Raw genomic sequence first — 24,181 nt, 5'->3', positions numbered from 1 at the left:
CTGCTTGTAAGGAATTGAGCATCTCCCTGGTGAATACATTTACAAAACTGATTAAATCAAAGAAGTGAAATACTCCATATTCTGTTCTTTGAGAGCTTAAGTTTTGAGATTTTAGAGTTGAGTGAAAGGCAAGTTAACCAGTGTCTTTTCACTGTGGTTTCCAAAATTTGTCTTGACACCATTTCAGACCTGTCCTCATGCAAATATATCTACCTGTTGGTATTCTGAGAGGAAAAGAGCTGCTGTGGAAAACTCCTGAAGTATTGAACAAAGAAGTCTCCCATGGAAACATTTTCCCACACAGCACAGAGGGCAAAGGAGAAACCAAGACACAGAGGCTGAGCAATGCGGAAATCACAAGACGTGGACTGCAGCTGGGGGTAGAGCAACTGTACTCTTGAAATTAAGGGCTTCTTAATTCCTAATCCTAAAACCTACTAGCAGAAGGTTTTCGATGGGGTTGAGTGGAAGAATAGAATTAAAAAACAAACCTCAATCTTAGGTAAAAAGTTCTCTTGAATTTCCACAAATGTGTCCATTGACTCAATCTCTCTCTCCTTCTCTCTCTCCCTCTCTCTCTCTCCCTCTCTCTCCCTCTCTCCCCCACCCCACCCAGATCTCTGTGGCAGCATCAAAGAAGAACATACTGCTTTGTCTGCACCAAGAGTGAGACCTGAAGTCTATTTCTGGTTCTGCCAACTGACTCCTGGGTGACCTCAGTCACTTCCTCTCTTAGAGCCTCAGAGTTTCCCTCTCTAAAAGGATTTCAGAATATTTTTTCATCTACATATAACTCGAAACTTGGTAGATGCAAATAGGAACTGTTTTTGATTGCTACAGTCTGAATCAATGTAGACTGGATGTAGCCAGGATTAGGCAAGATAGGAGAGTAATCCTGATTGTTTTCATTCTAGCAAAGATTCATCTAAGTTAAGTGGTTTTATCCTTCACTTTCACATCACAAAAGCCTATAGATGAACTCTTTCTGATTCCATACAAAGGTGGTGGTGGAAGATCCTGGGAGGATGTAGGTGGGAGTAAGGAAAATACTTGAAACTCTGCTACCCAGATGAATTCTAAACTATTGACTACAGTGTTAGTTGGGCTGCAACTAACTTGTAAGTCAGAAAAAAGTGGTCTAAGGTTGAAGTGTTCTTAGATCCTACACCTATCTGGATCGATGTAGAAATATTAGCTTTATGCATTAAGTATGCTTATTGGAACTCCTATGGAGATTACTAAAATAATTAAATAAGAAATATAATGTCCAAACTATCTGTAAAAGAAAAGTCACTGAATTCAAATGAAAGAAAGAAATAATGAAAAATTTACAGAAAACATATAACAGGATGATAGAAATAAATTGAAATATAGTCTTACTTATAGACTAAGTCCCCTAGCTGTGATTGAGCTAGAATTTGAGAATGGATTATAAAAATAAACCAAGGTACATGCTTTACACTGATGACATATAACACACGATTTCAGGATTGAAAACAAAACTCTGGAAAGATACAGTGACACAAAACAAATAGTTGCAGGTTTATTTCCATCAAACAAAAGAGAATCATGATCGAATAAAAGATTTGTTACATCATTATCAGAAAAATAAAGTAAATCTAAACTGGCATATTAAACTTTGTAATAGAGTAAAACAAATATACCATAAAGCCAGAGGAAAACAGATAAATCTAGCATAAGAATCCTAAATATATATATATATATTAAATAATTCAGTTTTTCTAGATTTGAGAATTCATTTCAACCTCAATCAAACCCCACCTTTGTAAAAGAACTACAGTAAGAGGATACTCCCTTTTACTGAAACTTTCTACTCATTCGCTACCCAAATGTGAATTTCTCTTGCATGGGACTCTTATCTGCAAATAAAATGTGTTTTCTTTTTCTTCCAAAGTTCAGACGTTGCATTTCAGCATGAGTCTTGGAATGTTTAGACAATACAGAAACCAAGATTTGGTTATTTTAACGAATTGAAAGAATAATAAAGTTCTTTCCAGTCTTTTCTTAAAGGCTACTCAAAGCAAGCTGTTCTGGACATGTATTGGCATTCCCAACACTATGATGCCTGATGAGCATTTGTTGATTATTAATTATATTGGCCATCTAAAAGCAAAGAAAAATTTATTCAAATTTATTCAAATGTTAATAAACAAATACTTTTGTTATATATAACTTAGTTATTTTTCAAAATAGGTTATTGAAAAGATGGCCAAAATGTCATTTAAATAAACATATGTAATGGGTCACAGAAACCAAGAACACAATATCCAAGTAATTTAATAACAGGAATAAGATTTCCATTTAACATGCCTGGAATTGGAGCGTAATGTTTTACTGCTTTCTAGCAAGAAGAACTCTAAATTCCCAATTTAAATTGATACATTTCAAGTTTGTGAATTAGAGTGGGTATGTGGGTAAGAGAATAAATTGGGCTAGAGATTTGGCCATTGTAAAGCTGTGCAAACCTGATTGCTCCTGTGAGGTTATTAAAAATTCTGGGCTAATGTTCTGGAAAGAATGAATTTGCTATTATAGCAGTCTTCCTGCATCATGGTACCTCTGCGGCTGAAGTGCCATCTCTAAATTTAGCCTATGCTCTGGGAAGGAGATTAATTGAATTAGGGAGTATTTATTAGAGAAGAAATAAATAGCTTTTGCCAATTAATGAGATCAATCAGCCCAACCATTAAAGAGGGTTAGGGAGCTCTGCCAGAGGTGTTGGGTTTTAAGATATGGAGCCTGATAGGCAATATTCAAGGGAGGTAGAACCCATTCATGAACTGTATAAATTTAGAGGCACAAGGTAAATGAAGTGTAAAAGAGAGTAATTGAGCCATTGTAAAATCAGATTAGAAAAATGTAGCACCTTTTGATGCACCTTTTCTTTCTCCTTTCCCCCCACCTTGCAAAGATTTCACTTATATATAATCTCCTATTGTGACAATGAAAGCAGCATATACCTGAAGACAAATAGCTACTTGGTGGTTATCATTTGATGTTATTCAGCACTATTTGGACATCAGCAATGGATGGATAATTGTCTTCTCATTGTATGTTTAAAAAAAAATTCATTTAGAAAATTTGAAAAATGTATCAAAATAACTCCCTAATTATGTGGAAATGTCAACTAAACAGGAAGAAGATTGCCATTTTCCGCCTATATCACTATTCCTTATTTTTTTTCAAAATTATTTCTGACTAATTTCATATTTGAGGAATAATCAAATATAGTTATTTTGAAAAGGTATATTTTAGATACAACATTTTAATTGCTTCCCAATATGTTACGTATAATGCAAAGAAAGTCTCCCCAGGATAGTCTACATTTAATTTCCCAATGCAAATTTATTTTCATTCCACAAGTATTGATTAGCTTATTGGCAGTGAATGTAATTATGATAATCTCGACCCTAGAACATACTCCATACCAGAGGGATCTTTGGCACTGCCTAGTGACATTATTGAGGTCTGAATGGCCTGAATGTTTATGCTTTCATCAGAAGCTGTTAGCTGTAGCCCTGCAAGCATCACAATTACATCAAAAAGCCAGGAGCGTTTTAGGGAGGATAGTTTTATGGCTGCCTCAATGTAAATCTTCATTTGTGAGAGAAGGACTTCGGTCATGAGAAGTGATAGCATATTTTTGCTCACCAATTATGTGCTAGACACTGTACCAGAAATTTTTATGCATCATTGAATTCCTGTAACACCCCCAAGGAAACAACATTATGACTCTACATTGTGGATGAGTAAAACTGAGGCTCAGAGCAGTGGTCAATTATAAAGCTAGGCCATGAAACTCACCTATGTCTGGTATGAATTTCTTTTTCCTTCTCCTGCTTTCTCCTCACCCCCTGCACAGCAGAATGTGCTGTAACTGTGTCCCTGTTTGTGCTCGTGGGGCTAGGGTCTCACTGAAGGATGGACATGCTACTCCTGCCTCCACCTGCTTTTATGTTCCCTGCTCATTGCTTCCCCGCCTGGGATGAGGCACCATCTTACTTGCTCTGTGTCCTTGGACAAATTGCGTAGTCAGTCTGTGCCTCAGTTTTCTCATCTGTGAAACAGGGATGATAGTAGTACCTCTTTATAGCACTGCTTAGAGTATACCACGTAATCAGTATTTATAAAGCACTAATGAGTGTACCTAGCACACAGTCTGGTCCAAGCCAGAGTAGCCGCAACAAGTAGACATGCGAAATGATTAAAAGGGTGCCTGGTGTATGGAAGGTACTTAATTAAGCATATTTTTCTAGAAGAACATAATGTATTCATTTCTGCATGGCTGTTCTTGTGTTTTGTCTGTCTTCAGAGATAGGCGTTTATTAAACTTTGCTCTGAAAGTGAGAAGAATGTCAGAAACTGCCCTTCCCCCTCTTTGTGACAGGTATTCCTGCCAGGATAGAACTATTTGGACTCACACATCACCTTCCCTGGTAGGTGAAACCAGTTTTGATCACCTTCACATTGTGCATTTTCTAGGACAGGATCTGTTGCATATACTGAGGTGCTCCATACATACTTATTAAATGAATAGGCCCAGTTTGGGTCCTTATTCCAAAATGGCACTAATTCCAGCTCTGCAGATTGACAGAAGATGCCACTTGCACCCTTTGGTGAGTGTGTGGGCAGGAGAGACCCAGCCATTTCCAGTCTGACATTCCTGACTCTGACTAGAGCTTGTGGCTTGAGAACTTGTGCATTGCCTCTGAGGAGATGGCTGGAGGGTGACTGATTAATCTTCCCTCCCACTTCCTCCTGAGCACACACCACAACACAGCCTGCAAAACAACCCATCCCTGCCCTAACTGACAAGTTAACTGCCCAGTTGAGAGGTGGGCCTGATGTCCCTTTGATTTTTGCCTAAGTAAGAAAGGCTGTGCTGAATTAATGAAATAGCAAAAGTATAATAAAGTGGCAGAAAATTTAACCAAACAATTCTTTTGCTTCACCATTTTTAAAAATTGTAACTCCTGTAAGATACCTATATAACAAATATCATAGTGATACTCAAGCAAATCTCTGATAACAATGCTACTTTATTGAAATCCCTACTTTTGCTAGAATAAGAGCAAAAAGCTTACATGCTTTCAAAGTCATGATTAAATACTGCAATTTGGCATTCCATGAGGAGTGAATTCTAGCTGAGGTTTATTCAATTTGGATGCCTATCGATGACAGTAAACGAAGTGGTCCCTTTGATGATATGTATAAAACTAACCATAGTTAACATGCAGACAGTCTGTGACAGTTAGTCCTTCATTAAAGCCCTGATGTAAATCGCGTTTGGGTAGAACTGAAGAAGTGTTTTGGTCATACTCTTGAATTCTCAGTCCCATGTCATTCATGGGTGCTTCTCAGAGTGGCTTGTCTTGACCTAAATTCATCACTAGGGGTTCTTCCTTAGGCAGAGATTTTTTTCCCTAACTAAAAAAGGCTTAGTTCTTCTGTTTAAAATTGATCAATATTCACATTTGAGTATGGTCACATACTCCTGTATTTAGATAGCTTTGACTTTTGCTGAATCTGAGGGAGAGTCTTTCCTCAAGTTTTGTATATGTGGAATGTTCTAGCAGCTTTTTTGTTTCTTGGACCTGAGCCCTCTCCCACATTGACTGTGTCCAATTGGCAAATGCCCTTCCCCCACAGCTGCAGCTCTTTGAGGTTTTACTGTTTAACCGTTTCACGCCCACAAGTTCCATTGGAAAAGCTTGGGCCCTGTCTAACTAAATGAATGAAATGAGATTTTTGAGTAAACACAAAGCTCTGTCACATGATGTATAATTGGAACAAGGCTCAAGGTATCTCCTGATTAAAACTACTCATTTAGAAGGGTTCTTCTAAAATAATATAGGGTTTCCAGGTGCTGGGTCTGGCTGTTGACTTACACACTAAGCATCTGGAGAAGTGGAGTCTGAATAATTCCACAGCTCACAAAGATTCACAGATCGCCGAGGCAGCACAATGAAAATGCTTCCCTTACTTAACTCAGAGTTCATTTTTAGTACACACAATGGCAGCCCAGCTCGTTATACATTTATTACTCTGTAATGCACTTGGCAACTCACACGAGCTGCCTATAGCTGTCTATAACAGGGAGCTCACACCATTTGAACCAAAGCTCCCTGATCCCCTCGACAACCCCATTAAGTCAAAGAGTAAATTATTAATAGTGCTGACTAAAATCAAAGCCCCAAAAGATGCAAATAAAGTTAACCAACATACTCTGGAAAACCAGAAGTATTGAAGACACCAGAGTAAATCTTGCTTCCCAAAAAAAATGTGTCTTGAAAGTAATCATTAGGTATATAGAAGTGTTACATCCCACCCCACTGACTTCTTAACAATAGAGCTTAGGGAATTCCCTTAAACGATGTAGCAAATAATATGCACAGATAATGTTTAGGTCAGGTCCTATAAAGAATGTTGTTTTCCTGTCCCACTACTCTTGTTAATAAAGAAAATTTTGATCCAAAAACACTGGATTTGGAGCCTCTCTGGTGGTGTAGGTATTAAGTCTTAGAGCCATTATACTCACTGTTGTGCCCTGAGTTTGATCCCCAGCAGGGACCTAACCCACAAGGCACAGCAGAACTCTCCTGTCTCCTGCTGCTCCTGTTACCACTGTATTTCGATAAATACACCTCTTCTGCTCCCAACTCTGTCTCTTGTGAATCTCCTCCCCTACAACCTCCCTCACCTTTGGCCTACACCACAGTTCTTCTATGCAAAATTAAATAAATAGATCTTTAAAAAATAAAAAAAGTACATTTGCTCCAATAAAACTTGCATCCTACCCCTTGTATAATGTACTCCTTTATATAAATACAAAGGAGCCTAGATGCAGACACCAACATCTGTTTTCAAAATAAATGATTAATATGTGAATTCTCTGGAAACCTTGGGACTCACGGAACTCTGTAGTGACTGGGAAAATAGTAGGAATTGACGGGGTGCACCAAACCCTCCTGCCGCCAGGCCCTCCTGCACCCCTCTCCCCATGAACACATAATTCAGGCAAATTGATTATAAATGTTCATTTATAAAGTTGAAACAAACCAGTGGTACAAATTAACACCATGCTGTAGCTACTTAACATGAGAGGATCAATAATGGTATTCTAGTGTCAACATATATGTAACTTTTTTGGTCAGGGTATATTAACAACAGTTTTAGAAATTGATAAAAAATTCTCTTTGTTTTCTAAAATATTAGCATGCCTTGACTAGGCAATTTCTATTACTATTTCTTGAAGTGTATAATACACTAAAAAATTAAGAGAACATAAGGGCTGTAGTAGAAGACTGGTCACTAAAGATAAAAATCCAGCTTCAAAAACTTAAATAAATAGAAGACTTTTTCCAGTTGTAAAGGCCTAGTGAAAATATCTTTGTTAGTCTCTGAATGGAGACTTTTAAACAGTGTTCTGAAGTCAGATTCTCTGTATTCTTCTTTTACTGCTATAGTGAATTTTAAAAATATGGATTTAACCTTTGGTTTACAGTTTCCTAACCTTTGGTTTACAGTTTTGTAGACTTAAGTCTGGATCATTTGCTTAGCATCTTCTGAGATGAGTTCTTGTTGGGGGCTCTGAAGATACTGGTTTCACAGTTCATTGAAGCTTTCGCCATATGGAGGTCCATGTTCCCTAGTGACTGCCAGCAGGAGAATGCTATCACTATAGGCTGTCCTATAGGGCCCTGAGCCTTACCACATAGCCACCTACAGCACAAACCTAGTAAAGAGACTCCAGTGTTGATTCTCTCATGCTCAGAGTCACTTACTTGCTGCCTTCTGACCACGAAAGCCAGACTGAATAAACTCAAATCTAGCCAATGACTTCTCTGTTTATTACCTCAAAGTAAACTGATTAGTGACCTTAGCATAGATGTTATATAATGAAACATAATTATGAGAATAGATATATCATAGTCACTGGTGCTGCCCACACTCAAGAGGATGCCATTACATAAGGGAAGGTCATCTGGGGTCACCTCAGCTTTCTGCTCTGCATATTCTTCATCTCTCCTCTGCCTTACTGTTTACACTGATTAACTTTCCACTGAGTGGTTACAGTGTAGCACCAGGCTCACATTTTCCAAGGTGCACCATCACTTTCAAAAAGGGTTCTTCTTTTGCAGGTGTGGGTGTATCAACTCTATGGTCCATGGAATTATCCACATAAGGATTTTAAGATGCTCTCTTTCCAACTGTAGTCAGAGATCAAATTAACAGTTAATTTCATGACTTAGTCAAAATCTACATTGATTAACACTGAGATATAATTTAACACTATTAAGTCAATAGAACTTTTAAAATAAAAAGTGGAAGAATTTATGAACAGTATTTGAAACATGTCAGCTCAAATAAAAATTCAATAGCAGATGCAAGAAGAGCTAGACCCAAGAGATTAGCATAACTCAAGGACTCTCCATTTTTATGCGGCCTGCCTTCTACAGTGTCAGTCTCTCTTTGGACTTCACAAGGTTGCTTTCCCTCAAATAAGCTCCATCCTCAAATTCTTACCTTGTGTTCTAAGACATGCCATTAGGAAAAAGGGGAACATTTTCTCTGAAAGTTCTTGTATAAGAGCATGTTTCTCTTTTCAAAGATTCCAGGCACTAGTCCTGGCTCTGATTGAATCATGTTCCTGACATGTTTGATTATTGTGACTGTAGGGTTATATAGAAGTGGGGTCAGCTTTCCAGGCCATCGCTTATGGTTTAGCCATGGAACCAGTGCCTCTCACATGTAGGCTTAGAGACGGTTATGGAAAGAAACTCATGAGCACATGACCCACATCCTACACAGGAAACCAGCACAGACAAGAGAGAGAGGTATTCCACAAAATGACTCAGAGACTAACAGGGCTCCCTGATACAGAAAAATGCCTCCTATCGGGAGTATTGCAAATGTTGTGATGGCTAACAAGGACCCTGTTAGATGGCACAGGTCACTGCTGACCTTCCTATATGGAACCTCACACAGATAGTCCTGCTCTGCATTGCCTAGGCCAGTCCTCAGCACCTTTTAAGAAGCCAGTGCCCTTTTCCATCTCAAAGGAGGAAATGAAGTTTGATCCCTATCTTGCTCAGCAATCACACCTAGGCAGCTGCTTGTTCACCACTCCTGAGTTTCCTCCGCACGTGTGACTCACTGTGTGCACAGTTCTAAGCCACACTTGCCTCACAGAGCGACCCTGTAACTGTCTTTCCAGTAGGTGGGAATTTCACTTCCTTATTTCCAAGCACAAATAATTGCAGATGCAAAATTGCAGACTTATTATAGACCCAAGAGTAGACAATACAGTTCTTAAATACTTGAGAATACCTTTTATTTTTAAGAAGTTGACCCCTGAGGCCCTTGACTTAAGCAAAAAATGAAAGAGGGAGGTGAAAGATGGGTCTGTCTCCTGTGAACCTTGGCTGCATTTTGCTGCTGTTCCTTTTTATAACCGACTCCTTAAGAAGTAAGCTGCAAAACCAAGCTGTGGGGACTTTCAGAACCAGTGAGTTCCATCAAAAACCTGAAGTTAAGTAACAAGACTGCCTGGCCTGGGTCTACCAAGTGGGGCAGGAAGGTGGGGTGGGAATCTATAGAACATGCAGAGCCCAAGCAAACTGTAAGAACAGAAGGGAAAATGTCTTTTCTGCCTTCCTTAGTGCCTAATTTTTCATGATAAATTTAATTTGCTAATTCATTTAATTTCCTGGGGTATGAGGCTACTCACAGTTAATTGTAGACCCTCATGGTACCTGGGAACTGATGTGTGCATGTCTGTGTGACTTTCCCAGAACTCCAGAACCCCCTTTCCATTTTCCATATCTCTACAACTCCACATTCCTTAGTCCCTACTTCCCGCATCACCAGCCCCCCATGTTTATGCCCAGGGCCAAGCCCAGCCTGGAGTAGAGCCTGGTAGTGGTTGCCAGGTGAAGGCAGTGGTGTTGGTAGCTAAGAGCCCAACCCTTTCGGGAGGCAACCGAAAGGGGAATCTGGGTGAGCCAATTTCTCCCCCCTCCCACCCCCGTATATATTCCATTGGTCCTCTTGAATTCACACACAAAACACAAATTTATTATACGATTATCAACAATTTCAGGAACATTTTGAGCTCTTTGAACTCAGGCTCTAAGTGGCCACACTGTTTGCAGGCTTGTGGAGCCAGTCCTGCTGTCATGCTTAGTGGGTGAGTTGGACACAGAAAATGGTAAAGTGAATCAGTGTTCTCAACATCTGCTCTTTATGAACTATGTGGCTTTAAGTGAGTAGCGTTACCTTTCTGAGCCTCAATTTTCTCTTCGATATATTGTGGTTGATCCAGGGCACTGTGAGAATGGAGAAGTCAGAGTGCAGGGCCTCATAAACACCAAATCCTGCCTTGGAGCAATACTTGCCTCAGTAGCTGGCTAGCTTAAAGTAGTAGCTGCCCTAGTGTGTGTGGTGGGGTGCTTTTCAGGGCCTGTGCTCAGTAGAGTCTGGGCTGATCGGTGGAGGGACACACGTCAGCCTTCTGTCGGGCCTTGTGTGATTTGCATCAGGCTCAGCCAGCTGCGCTGATTGGCACTTCCTTGTATTGGCTGTTCTGTAACCTGTAGCAGATGTAAGCTGGCCCTGAGTGCTCTCTGTTGGTTGAACCCCTTGCTGTGGAGAAAGGATGACAGGCTGAATGCCTCAGGAGCTCAGCTCCACCGGCACTGGTAGCCCATTGTGGAGCCTTGGTAGTCAGAGGAGGTGCAGAAGGAGGTTTGGGGCAGAGCCCAGGGGAAACGATGCCATCCAGGCCCTGAACTGAGCAAGAAAAAGGCAACGGGCTCTCTGGGCAGAGGACAGAGGAGTCATAAGCACAGAAGTGGGGGGATAGTAGCTCTCAACCATGGTTCAAACCCAGAGCGGCTTCATTACTGCAGGGGCGTCTTGGTGCTTCCAAAGAGACAAACACCAGCCGGAAACACACCACTATTTTGTTTAGCGCCCATAACAGAAAACAGGTCCTCCCTTTCTGAGCAACAAATGAGATAGAATTCTAATGTGTGACAGTAGGACATTTCTACTGAAAGAGTTGCTTGTGAGAGATTGCAAAAGATCCCCATTCTGGCAGAGGGAGATAAAAGACCAAATCACATGTGGTTTAGAGCAAACAAGATTCTTCCCTAGTTCCAGTTGAGTAAAGTAAACTGAGTTACCTAACAAGATATTAAATGTGTGCATGTTGTAAAGGACATATACAACAGGGATCACAGAACCCACAGGAGTTTGTGGTTTCTGAAATACGGGTGGGTGACTTCCTGCAGCTGCAAGGCATGCTGGGGAGGAGATGAGATAGGTCTTACTTAGCCCCACCTCGCCTGTTTTCGGGTTGGTTTAGTTTGGGCTGGCCTAGCCTGCTGCTCCTGACTGGGCTCAGAGTGGAGGAACGAATGGTTACCAGGAACGTGAGAACGGACAGAGCAAATAAATCAAAGGGGCTAAAAAAGTGAAAGCAAGGTGGAAATCGAGCTCAGCGGAGCCCCTGTGGGTGGAATAGGAAGAGATTCATTTCATTTGGTTCATGTAGACAGTGATTTTAATGTTATGTAAATGCAGCCAGCGATTCCTAATCTATCCAGAGATGTAAGTGTCAGAACTCTGTTGTAGCACAGGTTGCTGGTGATAGAAACAAGCTGTGCTATTTTATACAGGGAAGGCTTGTGGTTACCAGCTTCTGAATTTTTTTTTTTTCATTACAAATTTCAAATAGGACAAGCCGAAGCAATGAAAATAGAAGAGCAAGTCTCTAGGGAGAAGCAGCTGACAAGCACCCTGCCATGAAGGAAGTGGACAGATGCAGGGCGGCTAGAAAGGACTTCAGAGAGCACAAACCTGATTGCAAGATATAAAGTGAAACCCTCCCTCCCCCAGTCAGAGGCATTTACCCAAACGGATATGCTAGGGAAATCAAGATGAGTGGCAAAAGTATCTTGTTTTCTGGGAACACAGTGGTGATGATCTTCCTGTGATGAGAACCCTGTAAAAAGTCAGGGTTCTCAGGAGGGAGGGAAATCTGCACCATTGCACAGAGCGCAAAGGATACCAAGAAAGTCATTGTGGTTCTGTGCAGATCATAGGGGAGTTAGGGAGAGGAGACTGCTGGAGAGAGGGGGTAGAAGGCATCCACAGTCTGTGCCTTTCCCCTCCCCCCACAGAGCTGGGGGCAGGCACCTGACTCTGACCGAGAGCAGGTCATCCAGTCTTTATTCCATGGAAGCCCCTGGCCCCATCCTCTTTCCATAAAGTTCTTAAGACTTGGGTTTGGCAGAATAATTTATCTCTCCAAGGGTTCTAGAAAGAAACAGTTATTGAAATAATAATCTTTTTGCTAAATTTTTAATCAGATATGCCATGAATAGCTTTGCTCCTTAAACAAATACACCCTTTTGGTTTAGGACTCTTTTATTAGATATGTCCCAAGATCTGTTCTGAGCAGACAAACTAAATCTTGCAGTTTTCTTTCTTCTTTCTGACTCTGTCAAGACAAGAAAATGAGCAGCTTAGTTAACCAATGTCTAACTTAGCTAACCAGTGTTCCTGTATATTTTATTTTTCATTCAACCTTTCTCCATAGAGGACTGTTCCCATACCCTCCACTACCTTTATTCCTTCTATGGAATAAAGTATTTCATGCTTAACTGAATTTAATTTCATGATCTGTCTTGTCTATTTGTTTAATTCTGAGCCAACTTTAAAACAATTTTGAAATTAGGAGAGCTAACTGAAACTGAACTTGGAAACTAGTGAATTATGTTCTTAGAGGAAAATACTGGAGTCATGTCCCTTTGTCAATGCTGACAACTTTACAAATACACATTGTTCTGTGAGATAGGTGTGACCACCTCTCTTCAGACACACAGCCAGCTTATCAACTGCATGGCAGAATCAGCAATTCCAATCTTGGAAATTCCACCTAATATGAAAGAAATTAGTTTGCTCTTAAAAGAAAAAGGCCTCAAGCCACAAATGAGTCATTGATTGCTTCTCTCTCCTCCTATGCTTCTTCACAAAACTTGAACTTCCCTTTCCCCAGCAGAGTTTTACCTCTTCTTGTACTCACTAATCTCAAGTCACCCTTGCATCTCTTCCTCACTCTTCCATGTTCAGAAATGGCACAGAACTACAGTGGCTTCTTCCTGGGCTTTCTCTCATTCACATTCTATTTCAGCCCTGCCTGCTCAGATCTCTGTGCTCTTTCCATTGTTGATGGGCAGATTCCCTGCCCACGGTTCTCCAGCATACTGGCCCTTACTGCTCCTCGGTGCTTTGCTATGCTCTGCTCCAATCTGCTCTCTACAGGTCTTCACATGGCTGCTTCTTGCCACCTACTCAGAGATAATGTCTATTAGGGAGGTCTTTACCACCCATCTGACTCACACTTGTCACCAACCCCTTCTGCTGACCCATTATCTTGTCTATTCTTTACAATGCTTACCACCTTCTGGGATTCTTTCCTTCTCTCCTGTTAATGGTTCATCTCTCTCACTACAGTGTAGGTGCCATTTGAAAGAATATCATGTCTGTCTTATTTCTAGTACCTAGAAGGTGTTCTCATGAGATATTAAGAAAACATTAAAAGAATGACTGAAGAGAATTAATCTCTGAGAATGAATCTTTAAGACAATAAATGAATAAAAGAATGATTAACTCTTCAGCAGGATTTCAGTATCATATTCATCTAAGTCCTTGCAATAATACTTGTTATCTGCTTCTGGATCTTCATCTTCACTCCACCATTAAAGCAGCATGTTTTTTGCTACTTGTTTCTAACATGGCGGTGTTAATGATAGAGTATTGTGAAAAATGCTCATGGTTTCTGTCTTACATAGCATTCAACTATATATCTATATATTATATGGAATTTACACAGTAAGAGAAAAACAGTAGCACATGGAGACTGCCTAATTTTATGGGATTAGGGGATAGGGAGAAGTGAAAAGAATGAAGATGATGATAGGATGATATACCTTGGATAAAGAAATGCTTCAAAACACTTGGTAAGAAAAAAAATGGCTCTGTTCTGAAATATCCTATATTGATGAAGGTTTATAGCTTAACATATGCTTAAAATACACTATCTGTGTTGAAATCATGCTGCCATTTCTTATTGGTCTCTGTAGACCATTATGTTGACTTCCTGTTTGTCCTATTTTGGGTGGGCTTGTAGCTGTAGAAAAAGAATTTAATCCAATAATGAATCATGGGTTCCTTGTACCTAATTGAAGAAAGACAGGTGACAGACAAAGAAACCTCTTTTCTCCCCTCCCACCATTCTGCATGCAGCCCCAAGTAAACTTAATTATTCTTTGAAATGTCCAGAAAAAAAGCTACTTGACCAAAAATCAAAGTTGATCAAGAAGACTCTAGATACTTCTTTGAAGTGTGAAGACTTATTCTACAGAGAGCTGGTATATGAATACTTCTTTCTCTTGCAACTTACTCCCTCAACACAGTACCATTCTGGTAGGTAGGCTCTAGCCATGGCCCAGAGAAGTCCCTGATCTTTTCAGTCACCACTGTGGATGCTAAAACACATAGTAGATTACATAACTACTAATGTCATTTGTAGCATATTGGACCTTCTGCCAATATGGGGCAGACATTTGGGGCAACCCCCTTATCAGAAAAAGTCTCCTGAGAGAAATGTGGGAGAGGAAGGGGAAAGAGATGGGCATCCTCAGTGCTTAAATGAGTGCTTAGATCTATGCATTGACTTTTAAGTTTCCATGAGAACCTCATGAAAAGGATATAACTACGAGTTTAAAATTCAGAGTGTAAGATCTGGGCTGCCTGCTGCACTACCTTCTCCCCCACCCCCCAAAGGAAGGTCTACCCATCTACAATGAAAACCAGAAATTCCCCAACAGCAGGCAAATCTAACATTGCTGGCCCCAAGGTGTCGCTGAAGCAAGTTTTGTTAGGAGTGGAGAAAAAATGTGGTTCCTGAGCACTTCCTTCCAGTTCTGTCCATCTGCTCCTCATCAGAAGTAGCTGGTCACCACAGTGGATTTTTCTTTCTTAAAAAGAATATCTGACCAATTAAAAGTCAAGAAGTTTTGGAAATCAGGTGACAAAACTTAATCTCATAATATTTCCTATCCAAATAGGTACTTAAAGTTCACAGTTTCCAATTAAGATTTTAACTTCATGCTTATCTAACACATAAGTTTAAGTGTTCTGAGGTTGATCATATTATAAACAAGAGAGTCACAATATCTTCATTTGTGAGAGTTTTTAACACCTAGTCTGCTGAGATTTAAGAGGATAGTGATGACAGCTATATTTTTTTACTCAGTTTTCCAGGAACAAATTAATGTCCAGGAGGAACTACTAGGAAAACCAAAACAAAGTTAAAATACAACCAATACAAGATTGGCTTATTAAAAGAACAGGTTGTCCTAGATATCTGAACACCCACAGATACAGATCTCTCCCACACAGAGGCACATGTAGAAAGGAGGCTCATCTAGTCACGTATCACATATAGTCTACAGTACATACCAATAAAGCACAGTGATTTATTCAAAGCAGTGTCTCCATTTCTGGAAAATAAAGAATAAGGCCAAAATTAATTAAGAGTGGTCAAAATTTTCAATATTAATTTGTGTAATGTCTTATTATTTTCATAATAATAATGTTATTTTCATAACATTTCACTTAAATGTTCCTGATCATCTACTGAGATAGGGAGAAATCTTATGACCATGTGAAGTATACACGTGAAACCTTTAGATTCAAATGTATTGACAGACCTACAAGGACTTGCAGAAAATAACCCAGAGTTGTTGACAGAATCCACACTTCTGGTCCCCTAAAAGGAGGATGTAATCTTTATATATGAATAACTTAAGAACAGTAGTGATGGGAACTACAACGTATAAGATCATGGTCAGCAATGCATTTACACTTGGCTTTATGAAAACAAATTTTGGAGCTACAGACCTCTTCCCTTTCTGCTTTGGCCTATTACTACTTAGGGGCTCTTGATCAGGTTACTTATCTTTCCTGATCCTGAGCTTCACTATTGTGAAGATTAAATGAAATAAGAGTATGTGAGGAATCTTTTATCTCCACATCATTGCACACATTTGTTGTTTCTGTTATATATATATATATATATATATATATATAATGGCCATTCTCACTGGCATGAGTATGTATATCATTATCATTTGCTTTGCATTTTCCTGATGATAAGTGATGCTTAACATTTTCTATGTTTCTTTTGGGCATTTGTATGTTTTCTTTGAATGGTGTCTATTTGGGTCTTTTGGCCCTTTGATTAGGTTGTATTTTTTCTTTTTGTTGAATTACAAAGAGTTCTTTGTAGACCATGGGTATTGCCCCTTGTTGGATTTATGACATGAAAAATTTGTCCTCTAATTCAGTAGGGTATCTTTTTTGTTTGTTTGTTTGTTTTTTGTTTTTTAAAGATTTATTTATTTATTCATACAGAACTGGGGTACAGGCCAGATGTGCCGGGGTGGTGAGAGGCTTCACCAGAGGCAGAGTGGGGAGCAGAACAGGTAGATATATGAAGTACACTGCTGAGGGGAGCAGCGGGCGGGTCAGGAGAGGTCTGCCATGCCATGTGGTCACCTCCAGGGCAGGCGGGAATTGAACTCATGCGGAAGTGGCTTTAGCTTCTCAGTGCTGTGCTTTAACCCACTGCGCCACCAGGGAGGGCCGGGTATCTTTTTGTTTTAACAAAACTTTCTATCACCGTTCAGAAGTTTGATGCAGTCCCATTTGTTTATTTTTTTGGTTCCTCTGCCTTTGCAACCCAGCCCCCAAAGACATGACTAAAGCCAGTATTCCTTATATTTTCTTCTATGTGTTTTATAGCTTTTGGTTTTACATCCAAGTCTTTAATCTATTTTGTATTAATTTTTGTGTGTGTAGTATGAGAAAATGGCCCAGTTTCACTTTTCTGCATGTAACTGTGGCTGTCTAGTTTTTCCAGTTTTTGATTATTTGTTAAAGAGAATTTCCTTTCTCCATTAAATATACCTATCTCCTTTGTGATAGGTTAACTGTCCATATAAGTATGGGTTTATTTCTGGAATCTCAATTCTATTCCATTTATCTGTGCATTTTTAAATAGCATTCCTTTTTATTATTATCAACCTGTCGCATAGACTGAAGTCTGGAAGTATGAAACTTATATAAAGTTTGTGTTAGCTATTCAGGATCTTTTCCAGTTACATACACATTTCAGTGATGTTTACTCTATTTTTACTTTTTTTTTGAACAATTCTGTTGAAATTTGATAGGGATAATGTTGAATCTGTACATTGCTTTGGGTAAAATGCACATCTTAAAAATGTTAATTCTGCCAATTCATGAGCATAGAATTTCTTTCCATTTCCTTTTGTCCTCTGTTTTAGCAATATCTTATAGTTTTTGTTGGAAAACATTTCACCTCCTTTGTAGGTTTATTCCTAGATACCAACACATTTTTTTTTTGATGCTACTATAAATAGATTTGTTTCCCTGATTTTTTTCTTTACTAGTTTCTTATTTGCATATAGAAATGAAACAGTTTTATTTATTTATATTTCATATCATTGTTCATTTTAAAACAGTGTTTGCTTTCTTTTCTTAAGTGTAGTCCCCATAGAATTTCTACCACCAATTCACTCATGCACCAAAACCACAGTCCTCTGTGTGCCTCTCTTTCTTTTTTTTTCCCCCTGTCTCCTATAATACCTGGCAGTTTTTATTTTTTCTTTCTTTTTCTTCTCTCTTTCTGATCCCTCACCTCCTTCTCACTGCAGGATGTCTCTGGCTTATAATTGTCTGTTTATTTTTGTCTTGTTTTGTTGTATTTTGTATTATTATTTCCCCCCTGCTTATATCCCTCCTATAAGTGAAACCATATTTTTCTTTTTGACTGACTTCACCAAGCATAATTCCTTCTATCTTTATCCATGTTGCCATTAATGGCATTAGTTTATCTTTTTCATTGTCAAATAGTATTCCTCCACATATATACATACACACACATATATATGCACATACATATATATATTTCACATCTTGATCCACTCATCTATTTTTGGGCCTTTGGATTGTTTCCAGGTTTTACCTATTATAATTAGTGCTGCAATAAACATAGGGATATAGGTATTCCTTTGAATCAATGTTTTTGTATCCCTTGGGTAGGTCCCTAAATGTGGAATTATTAGGCCATTTGGTAGCTCCATTTTTAGTAGTCTGAGGAAACTCCATACAGCTTTCCCTATGGTGTAAAAGAGTTTTGTATATTTATTTTATAATCTCCCACTTACTTTTGTACTGACTTCTTTTGTACTGATTTACTGTCTCTAGTAGTTTTTTGGTAGTCTCTAGGTTTTTTTTAGGTATATTACATATCACTAGTAACTAATTATATTTTACTTTTTCTTTCCCAATTTGGATTCATCTGTATCTTTTTCTTTTGTAATTGGTCCAGCTAGAATTTTGAGCACTATGCTGAAAAGTAGTGATGAAATAGAAATCTTGTTACATGTTTGATATCCATTTTCTCAGCATTGAACACAATGCTAGTTTTGAGTTTGGCCTATATAACCTTATTAGTTTGAGATATATTCCTTATACCCTCATTTTATTAAGAGTTTATTTATAAATTAATGTTGACTCTTTTCAAAGGGCTTTCCTGCATCTGTTGATATGATCATATTTTGTTTTTTTCCTTTTGTTGATATAGCACATTACATTGATTTATTTGCATAAGTAGAAGCATCTCTGCATCCTGGGTTCCACTTTGTTATGATGTGTGATCCTTTAAATATATTATCGAAATTAGTTGACTAAGATTTTTATTAAGGATTTTTGCATCTTCGTTGATCAGCAATTTTGGTATGTAGTTATCTGTTGTGATGTCCTTGTCTGCTTTTGTTATCAGAGTAATGTTGGCCTCATAAAATATGTTTAGGAGCATTTCCTTTTTCTTAATTTTTGTGAAGAGTTTGAGAAAGCTAGATATTAATTCATCTTTAAAGGTTCAGTAGAATTTACTAATAAAACTATCTGGTTCCTAGTTTTTTTTTAAGTTTCAATTTCCTTGCTCTTAATTGGTTTGTTCAAGTCCTGATTCTGTCTTGGACAGTTTTATACTATTGAGAATTTGTCCATTTCTTCCATATTTCCAATTTGTTGATGCAAAGATGTTCATAGTATTCTCTATGACACTCTATGTGATGTCTGTTGTAACTGCTCTTTCTTTTCTGATTCTATTTATTGGAGTTCTCTGCTTCCCCCCTCTATTGAAGCAACATCGGTTTACATCACTGTTTATGAATTAGAAGCATAGTATGGGCCCCTTCAGGTATTATTGTCACAATGCATCTACCACCAAAATACCTAGTCTACTACCATAGAATACTGTGCTCTCTACACTTTGCTTCTGATTCTCCCCTTCCCATCCCCTTTGGTAACTTCAGATATATTTATCTGACCCTTTGGTTTTTCTATATCCCACATATAAATGACATCACCATCTGGTATTTACCAGATGTAAAACACATAACTGAATAATATTCCATCTTTCTGATCCACTCATCTGTTGAGGCACTTAGATTGTTTCCTTAGCGTGCCGTTGTAAATAGTGCTGCAATGAATCTGGAAGTGCATGTTTCCCTTTAAGTTAGTGTTTTCTTTTGTATTTTTCAGGTAAATACCTACTAGTGAAATTGCTGTGGTAGGGGGATACATTTCTAATATTTTGAAAAACCTTCATAATATTTTCCACAGGGACTGGATCAGTCTACTTTCCAATCAACAGTGCGAGTGTTTTATTTTCTCCACATCTTCACTAGCACTTGCTATTTTAATCATTTGATAATGGTCATTTTCACATCCTCTTGTCTCTGATATATATCCCTTGGGAATGATGTAGACTCCAATTAAAATGGTTAAATATATAACATTTAATATGTTGAGATATTTTCCAATTATACAGTTTTTCAAAGATTTTCATCATAGATGTTGAATCTTATCAAATGCTTTCTAAGCATCTATTTTATTTCTTTTAAAATATTTTAGTTATTTATGCATACAGAATATGGGTACAGGCCAGGGGTGCAGAGATGGTGACAGAATTCATCAGAGACAGAGTGGGGAGCAGAACAGGCAGATTGATGAAGTACACTGCTGAGGGGAGCAGCAGGTGAGACAGCAGCAGGTGAGACAGCAGCAGGTGAGACAGCAGTGTCCCATGCGGGTCAGCTCCTCAGCCTGGGATCAAATTCATGCTGAAGCAGCTGTGGCTAGCTTATTAGTGCTGAGCATGAACCCATTGCAACACAAAGGAGGGCCTTAAGCATCTATTGTGATTACATGGTCTTTATCCTTTACTGAATTGGTGAATTACATTGATTGATTTTTGGATATTGGATCATCTTCTTTTCATATATATATATATATATATGTATGTATGTATGTATGTATGTATACACACACATATATTCAACTTAGGAGATGTAGAATCTTATTTAAAACATTGCTGGATTCAGCTTGAATAGATTTTGTAGATAATTTTTGTATCTGTGCTCATTATGAAAATTAAATTCTAGTTTTCTCTCTTTCTTGTATTGTTAATAAGAGGCTATCTCTTCATTCAAAGAAAAGAGGTTTAGTGATTGATCAGTGATATTGCTGGTGATGTGAGAACCTTCCTTAGGTATACAAGTGGTTGGGAAGGCTCATGTGCAACACTCATGGCATCCCATAATTTAGAAAGAGAGAATATCAGCTTAATTCATAATCTAGGTTAAAACTAAAGCAAACATATAGTGAGTTACATATGAGGAAACAGAATGAACATGCTAGATATATGTATAATATACTCATACATAGTATAACTATGTACAAAGTTATATATATCATATATATGATTATAATCTATAATAATTTTCAAGGTTAAAGCCAGTAATATAAATCACTTTAAGGCAAAGACCTCTTGAATCATTTTCTGAATAGTGTCCACAGAGTATAGTTTCAGAAGACCTTAATCTTAATTGGTAAGTTAAAAATAGAGATTTGCCAAAGCAAATAACCTTGTAAGAATTAGACATTAAATCAACACCACTGATATTGATAGTACATATTAAAATACTAATGCCTCTAAGAAATTCAACATTGAGAACAATCTATAACAAGTAATTATAATACTTGACCAACTTTATGAAATATAAAACTGATAATAAGTTTGGATATCAACAGCAACTAGTTAAATTATAATAAGATCTATTTACATGTTGAAAACAAAGTATTCATTGATGAAACTAATGACATTTATAGCACAAATGTGAGAAACTTTATTGAAAACAATTGAAACTGTGACAGCAGTGTGGACTTGAGGGCAAGGCTGGTGTTTCCCACCACCACCTAAGGAGTGGCAGCCACTGGACAAAATGGTTGTTTCCCTGCTTATGCCAAAAGTTGCTTCTGTTGCTTCTTGGGGACAACCCCTTCTTCAGGCGCCAGCCAGGTTAAATGGTCCAATCAGGAGAAATCAACTAATGTGAATTATTCTGAAAGAAAATAGAAGGCAGCAGCCATCTTGGGCCTCCCCTAGAATTCCAGACACTGAATCACCCAGACCCCTTTGCCTCTATTTCTGGCCTCCAAGTGAGACGCCAAAGAGATCTGCTGCAAATAGGCAGCTCTATCTGCCTCCAGTCCTGTGGCTGTCTGTGTCTGAAAGAATCACAAAAACCCTGGGCCTGGTGTCTACAAGAGCTGTTGCTTGTATTGTTTGGCACTGACTCTGGTGCTGCTTCATTGCTGTCTGGCCCAGTGTCAGATGCTGTTCATTAGAGCTTCATACTGCTTTGGGCTGCTCTGACAGCATCTAGGAGGCCCTGACTGTGAGCACCTCTAGCTCTGACCAGAGTTGGACTCTGGCCTGCTGTTGTGCTCCAGGCCCTCAGGGGAGGGGTTATGGCACCACCTTGGATGAGCAGCCTTTTGCTTGAGACTTGTAGACACTGTGGACACTATGTAGGGTGATGTGGCTTTAGTAATTTTTTACTTCCCCTTTTTAAAATAACCCCTTTGTTGTTCCCTGAACCTGAGTGGTGTTGCAATTGTGCATATGGTTGGAAACCCAGAGAGGGTGAGCTATCCCTATTGTCCTTGGATATTTATCACATCCCCACAGCCCTGTTTCAGTATCATAGAAGATTTAATGCTAAGTTGTGCTATATTTCTTTCTTTCTTTCTTTTAAATAATAATAGTTTATTTTTACATCATTTTGTGCATTTTTCCATCTCAGTTGTAATCCCCTTGGGGTTCCCCGTTATGCTATATTTCTAAATGGAAAAGCTGAGAAAATAGCATCACATCTTGACAAACTCATTTCAAAACTTTACAAAATTGTTCTAGTAAACTGTATTAATTTTATCAGCATTTATTTGAAGCACTAAGAGGTGATATTTTGAACCTAAAAAAATGAACAGAATAGAGATTTTATAAAAGTAGTACTTGTTAGTATTAAAATTGTATGGTAACAAGATCAATTTCTCTGGCGAATGTTCAAAGTGTTTTATTAGAGACAAACTGCCTCACATTTTTCAACTAGAATTGCTGGGTTAAAAAAGAAAAGAGTTGGCCCTCCCTGGTGGCGCAGCGGGTTAAAGCACAGCACTGAGAATCTGAAGCCACTTCCGCATGAGTTCGATTCCCGCCTGCCGCCTGCCCCGGAGGAGACCACATGGCGTGGCAGACCTCTCCTGACCCGCCCGCTGCTCCCCTCAGCAGTGTACTTCGTCAATCTGCCTGTTCTGCTCCCCACTCTGTCTCTGGTGAAGCCTCTCACCGTCCCTGAGCCTCTGGCCTGTACCCCAGTTCTGTATGAATAAATAAATAAATCTTTAAAAAAAAAAAAAAAGAAAAGAAAAGAGTCACTGGAAGCCTAACAAAAGAGTAGAGATTTCATGGTATAAGAATTTTGAAAATAAGAAAACTTCAGCTAGGTGAGCTCTATATTTGTTGCTACATTTCCCCTCAAAGTATTTGAGTTTTATGTCTGCTAAAAAAATAAAAGTAGAGGTGATCATCCTCTGATCTTGAGGTTGAGAATATACCAAAATTACGATTTAAGAAAGTTGAATGAAGTTGCACCCTGATAAACATCACTTTTCAACCGGGACTATCAAAGACAAAACTAGAAATAGAACCACCATCACAAATATCAAAACAGCTCAATCCTTGGTGGGATTAAGTTGAACTATTTTATATTAAGGACCTAGCAACAAAAATAAAAATCCTTTTTAGGAGAAAATACAAGCACTTAGCAAGTGAAATTTTTCATATGTAATATCCAGGCTAAAGTATAAAATTACCAGGACTACCTTGTAATTGGAATCAAGACCAAAGATTTACTAGGGTTAATACACAGTGGAATAGAAAATCACAAGAAATCCAAGAATTGAAGTTACTGGACACTGGTTTTAACAGTAATCAATACTTTTAATAAAATAACTGACAACAAGAAGGGCAACACATTAAGGAAACAAAGGAAAAATTTTATTAATAAAAATAATAATTTAAATTATATGCAAGCACATAATGGCAAATAGACAGAAATAAAGAGATTATGAGCTGGAAAAAAATAGCCAGATTAAAATGCGGAGTGAAGAGCGGTTAGAAAATGTACGGAAAAAAAGCCAATGTTGTTTTGATGAGATGTTGGGTTCAATGAGTGGAATCCTTGGGTTACCTCCTAGGAAAGTTTTAGCAGAGATCCCCTTTCAGTGACACATAGTGAGTTTGCCAAAAAGACAAAGCTTTTTGGTCACATCCAAAAATGTTAGGTAGAAGACTCATAGACACAAGCAGGCAGAAAAAGCTACATTTCCCAGTGCAGATATGTTTTAGTGTTTTCCTTGGGTAAAGGGCTCATTCCTTTGTGGATTTGTTATTTATTATAAAATTAATGACTTCTGGGCCCTCCCTGGTGGCACAGCGGGTTAAAGCACAGCACTGAGAAGCTAAAGCCACTTCCGCATGAGTTTGATTCCCGCTTGCCCCGGAGGTGACCACATGGTGTGGCAGACCTCTCTGGACCCGCCCGCTGCTCCCCTCAGCAGAGTACTTTGTCGACCTACCTGTTCTGCTCCCCAC

Source organism: Condylura cristata, unplaced genomic scaffold, assembly GCF_000260355.1.
Source record: "Condylura cristata isolate star-nosed mole 26May11 unplaced genomic scaffold, ConCri1.0 scaffold00044, whole genome shotgun sequence".
NCBI lineage: Eukaryota > Metazoa > Chordata > Mammalia > Eulipotyphla > Talpidae > Condylura > Condylura cristata.
This window is presented reverse-complemented; position numbering follows the sequence as displayed.